We start from the raw sequence: 6,366 nt of genomic DNA, 5'->3' as shown, positions 1-6,366 counted from the left end.
TTGAGTTGAAAAAAAATCTACACTCTCAAGGAAGTCAAAATTAATAGGGTACTTCCGGTTGACCTAAACTATGAAATTTGGAAAATAAATCGTATTACACCATACATGATTATTAATATAGTTGTGAGAAAAAAAAAATAGTAAAATATACACGTAACCTTCGATGTTCGAGCCAGACTAGCATTATCCAGTTTTTTCAAGTTAAAAAATGTATAATGAAATCTTATTCAATACATAAATGTTTACATAATACCACATTAAGCAACTTTGTAACTGAAATAACCTCCATTCATAAAAAATTATGGAAAAAATATATTATTATAGTTGTAATATATTGGTAGTAATATATTAATTTAATCGAGTTTTTTATTATAGTATTGTGTATTAAGCTTATAGTATTAAATCATATTTTTTCTGAAATAATTAATTCGAAAATGAATTGCTAAATTACAAATAAACAACAACATAGTTAATTCAAATCATATGATTAAATAACCATGTGACGATAAAGTGCACAAATTGTATTTTGTTCCTTAAGAATAAAATCTAGTTAAGTGATTGTAAGACACATACCGGTTTTTTATGACTCAAATTATAATCGCTATGTAACATATTTATGAAAAAATATTTTTTTAACCTTATAATAACTGAAATAAAATTTCAAGTTATTTCTTAATGTATGCAAAAGTGAAAATACTTATGCCATAAAAATATTGATTTATTTATGTTCAATAATTGCCGAAATAAACAGTTTTTTGTGTCTCCTGTAAAGTAGGTTAAAAACACATAGCGAAATTTGCACGCGCAGCGACGGTATGAAGTTCTATTTTTGAAATTATTACAGTTAACTAAAAGTGAACTGTAATGAATTTTATAGTTGACTAAGTGTCAAAGACTATCTAACACTGAAAAGACAGCCCTTATAGTTTAGTCTGTGGTGTCCTAATTGACAGATTAAAGTCGACGAGTAGAAAATAGTACATTACGATACAATTGCGTAAAAAAGGAAGTTCGAAACGAGTGGCGATAAATTAAAACACGACCGAAGGGAGTGTTTTAAATCGACACGAGTTACGTATTTCCTTTTCGCACGTGTGTCGTACGACGTTTTTCAGTACAGATGAGCTAAAAAGAACTTAAACTACTTAAACTTAATCTAACACAGAATAAAATATATGTACATAAAATATTTACAAATAAAAGACAGGAGCAAGCTCGGCGCCGGATGGTAGGGTGCCCAGAAGGCTGGTAGCATTGCCGCGCTGGGTGCGTAGCCGAATGGCATTTCTCCGACGCCAAACGAAAACGAAACGCCGCGCCAGTTTGACTGGCTCTGTCTCGCCAATACGCACGAGCGATAGAGATAGATATCTACTAGCGTTTCGTTTCGTGAGCGTTTCGTGAGCGTTTGTGCCATTCGGCTACGCACCCTGGATCGCGATGCTTATTCGCTGCGCAAGAAATGAACCAGCCCTCTGGTCACCCGTAGCATCAATGAGACGCTTCGCCAGCTCCCTGAAAACAGAGCGTGCTCCGGGTCCCCAGGGTCCAAGGGTCTCCACCCCATAAATAAATTATATTCAATCTAATCACATCGGTAACTAAACGTGAGAACTGAGCACGACAGAACTTCTACCATCGTACAATACGATAGTTCTCTTTATTATACTGTTCTTCTACCATCGTACTACTAGCGCTACACGGCCAATTTGAGAACTAAACAAAAACTAAAGCGCTGTCTTTACCTATTGCATTCATCTGCTTAATTTGGGGCTAGGTTGATCTGTGTAAGGTGTTCCCAGTGGGAACTTCCCACCACTATTGTTTTGCCAGTCTGGCAATGTGATTTTTACTTTGAACCATATCAGAGTTCAAAGTCAGATATAATAATAAACAACAAAGATAAATAGAAACACCTTTCATTTCAAAAAAGAATGAAAATAAAATCTCTTTATACAATATTTATCAAAGGGTTCCGTAGTTTTCCCTATTTTTCTCAAAAACTACTGAACCTATCAAGTTCAAAATAATTTTCCTAGAAAGTCTTTATAAAGTTCTACTTTTGTGATTTTTTTCATATTTTTTAAAAATATGGTTCAAAAGTTAGAGGGGGGGGGACACTTTTTTTTCCTTTAGGAGCGATTATTTCCGAAAATATGAATATTATCAAAAAACGATTTTAGTAAACCTTTATTCATTTTTAAATACCTCTCCAACGTTATCACACGTTAGGATTTAAATGAAAAAAAAAACCACTCCCCACTTTACGTGTAGAGGGGTACCCTAATAAAACATTTTTTCCCACTTTTTATTTTTGCACTTTGTCGGCGTGATTGATATACCTACATATTGGTACCAAATTTCAGCTTTCTAGTGCTAACGGTCACTGAGATTATCCGCGGACGGACGGACGGACGGACGGACAGACAGACATGGCGAAACTATAAGGGTTCCTAGTTGACTACGGAACCCTAAAAAGACGTACAGAAAACGGTCAACACCTTATTGAAACGTTACATATGTGTTACCCATACTTTCGTACAAAGTAACTACTTACAGATATAGGAATAGGAAGCAAAACCACATAAGAAAGGATGAAGGCCTTTTGGGGTCCACTTTAGCGTTCGTCGAACCAAAGAGAATCAAGTATTATAGAGAGTTACTTATCAAAGTAAAATATGTAATCACAGTGCATAGACTGCCATCTCTCGAGTCTCGACACAAGCTTAAAACTTTTAAACCTCATGTTTGACAATTTGGCCCATATTCTTAGCTTGATATGTGTTAAAATGTCAAATATTATATTATTATAAGCGCCATCTAACCGAGCGTCCCCCAAAGGTGTAACGCCATCTAGGCCATCGTACCTTTTTAGAGTTCCGTAGTCAACTAGGAACCCTTATAGTTTCGCCATGTCTGTCTGTCCGTCCGTCCGGCCGTCCGCAGATAATCTCAGTAACCGTTAGCACTAGAAAGCTGAAATTTAGTACCAATATGTATCCCCTTACATGTAAAGAGGGGGCTGATATTTTTTTCATTTAACCCCAACGTGTGATATTGTTGAATAGGTATTTAAAAATGAATAGGGGTTTACTGAAATCGTTTTTTGATAATATTAATATTTTCGGAAATAATCGCTCCTAAAGGAAAAAAAGGTGCGTCCACCCCCGCTAACTTTTGAACCATATGTTTAAAAAATATGAAAAAAACACAAAAGTAGAAATTTATAAAGACTTTCTAGGAAAAAAAAATTTTGAACTTGATAGGTTCAGTAGTTTTTGAGAAAAATACGGAAAACTACGGAACCCTACGCTGAGCGTGGCCCGACACGCTCTTGGCCGGTTTTCTATATGGTTCTGAGGTACGTTTTTTTTCTTAGACTGTAGCTGTCTGTACGGAGTTACATATATTATGTCTTTGGTCGAACTGACATAAGCATAACCATACTTACCTACTACAGAGAACCTAGCCAATATCACATCGCTTACACTACGTACGGCTTCCTATCGCTCGTCCGTATTGGCGCGACAGAGTCAGTTGCGTTTCGATCACCACGCTGCGTCAACAATTGTTACTTCGGCTAGGCCTACAGGTTATGAAGGATGGGATTAGTGGGCTTGACAACTTTTTACTTCTTTGCTTATTCTTTTATCCATTCATCCATTCAGGAAACGAGGGTTCTATTTTTACCAATTTTCATAAAATCTCACCGGAAAAGGGTAGATTTTTTTTCATCGGCTGCTCTTACCTCTTACACTAACAGGATAAACACAAAAAAATCGTCGTCAAAATTAGAATTAATTCTTGGTAGTTACTTATGAACTGAGAGCCGTATGGACGAATAAGCGCTGGTGGCCTAGCGGTAACAGTGTGCGACTTTCAATCAGGAGGTCGCGGGTTCGAACCCCGGCTCGCACCAATGAGTTTTTCCATAGAATAATAAATGTGGTAGTCTTGAAGCTGAAGCTACAAGTTACAAGTGGTTGTCAATGTGTATGACAAGTTGGAAAGAGATTTCCGTTTGTAACTAAATTTGTTTATAATTACACACACAAGTCAAATATAAAAGTAAAGCAATCACACTTATTAAAATCTTGTAACTTGTAACTTTCAGTTTTGATAAATGGGCCACTGAACGCAAGACTTTTCGATTAAGTATTTAAGTTTTTTTTGGTAAACTTAATCACTATTAATATTCCTACTGGTAAATATTGCATACTTATATTAAAGTCTAAATAAATTTAAGATAGCATGGATTTACTGGTACTTCTTGTTGAATTCGCAGTGAATTTTAACACACATTTCGATATTTTTTGTGCAGTTTTAAATGATTTCATTTAAAGCTACATAATAGTAAGTTCACTGGAAATAAATTAGGTTTTATTGAATAAAACGCAAACAATAAAAGACATGCTCACATTAAAATCTTGAAAATATTTTTTTTTACCTAAGTCTTCGACATGAAGTAAGGCACTGGTCCCACCGCGAGCTAGTAAGCTATGAGCTGTCGGCTATAAAAACAAACAAAAGATAATCACTCCCGTGTGAATAAAAGAGACACGGCGATGTTTATAGTTACTCGCCCAGCGGTGAGCTATCAAAATCGCCGGGTCTCTTTTATTTACACGGGAGTGCTTATCTTTTGTTCGTTTTTGTAGCCGATAGCTCATAGCTTACTAGCTCGCGATGGGACCAGTGCCTAAGGCGCAGAACGCTGGCCGCTTTGCCCCGCTGGATGCCAATGCTGATCCGCTGAGCCATCGCTGAGCGCAAAATTGCCCAGCCTTCCCGCTCTTTGCTTCCGCTCACCAGAAGAATAAGGAAATTATTTTACTTACGGTGGTTGTAAAATACTTGAGAACTATTTTACATGTAAAAAATGTTAGCAGTACACTTTTATCCATACTAATATTAGTATAAATGGGAAAGTGTGTGTGTCTGTTTGTTTGTCCGTCCTTCACGGCAAAACGGAGCGACGAATGGTCGTGATCTTTTAAGTGGAGATAGTTGATGGGATGCGGATGGAGAGTGACATAGGCTACTTCTTGTCTCTTTCTAACGCGAGCGAAGCTGCGGGCAAAAGCTAGTACTAAATAAATATGTAAAAAGGTTAACGATGTTCTTACCTTTTTAGATAGGTATTGTGTAAATCACGGAAGTATTAACTAAAGCATGGAAGCCATGCTAAAATAAGAGCATGGTGACATGAATCTTACTCACAACACACTATTACGTTTTGTTTATGAGCGAATGCGACAAAAATCCGGAACTTCTTTCGTTTTCCCGAAGGTGGTCACTAAACGATTGTCAAGTGGTTGCCTTTTGGTTGCCTTTTAGTAGTTACAATACGGCTAAATTAAATATGTGTTTATCTTTCACAGTCGGTGTCCACCTTTGACAAAGTTGTACATAGTCGTATTATATTAAGTCAAATATCTCGGCGGTCATCTGGCCGATTTTTAATTATATTGTGTTTATTCCTAATAGATAGTTGATTAACCTGCTATGTTACTATTTGTGATGTGTTCAAGTTCCTTATGTGACTGTGGCCTGTGTGATTTAGGACTGTAATTCACGTACATGGTGAAAAGAAAACTGCCAAGAACATGTAACCTTTCACTAGTGAATTTCGTTCAATTATTGATAATATTATTTGTAGGATCTGAACGAAACATAAAAAAATCGGCCAAGAGCGTGTCGGGCCACGCTCAGTGTAGGGTTCCGTAGTTTTCCGTATTTTTCTCAAAAACTACTGAACCTATCAAGTTCAAAACAATTTTCCTATAAAGTCTTTATAAAGTTCTACTTTGTGATTTTTTTCATATTTTTTAAACATATGGTTCAAAAGTTAGAGGGGGGGGGACGCACTTTTTTTTCCTTTAGGAGCGATTATTTCCGAAAATATTAATACTATCAAAAACGATCTTAGTAAACCCTTATTCATTTTTAAATACCTATCCAACAACATATCACACGTTGGGGTTGGAATGAAAAAAATATCAGCCCCCACTTTACATGTAGGGGGGGTACCCTAATAAAACATTTTTTTCAATTTTTTTATTTTTGCACTTTGTTGGCGTGATTGATATACATATTGATACCAAATTTCAGCTTTCTAGTGCTAACGGTTACTGAGATTATCCGCGGACGGACAGACGGACGGACGGACGGACAGACAGACATGGCGAAACTATAAGGGTTCCTAGTTGACTACGGAACCCTAAAAACGATATTGATAGTTTATATATAAACTAATGGGACCCCTTTCTTTCCCATAAACTTTTTGGTCAGAATTTCGTTAGTCATAAGTTGTTATTCATATATTTTGTGGTCATAAACATCACTAGTCATAATTTTTGTTACGAA

Source organism: Leguminivora glycinivorella, chromosome 15 (assembly GCF_023078275.1).
Source record: "Leguminivora glycinivorella isolate SPB_JAAS2020 chromosome 15, LegGlyc_1.1, whole genome shotgun sequence".
NCBI classification, from domain to species: Eukaryota; Metazoa; Arthropoda; class Insecta; order Lepidoptera; family Tortricidae; genus Leguminivora; species Leguminivora glycinivorella.
This window is presented reverse-complemented; position numbering follows the sequence as displayed.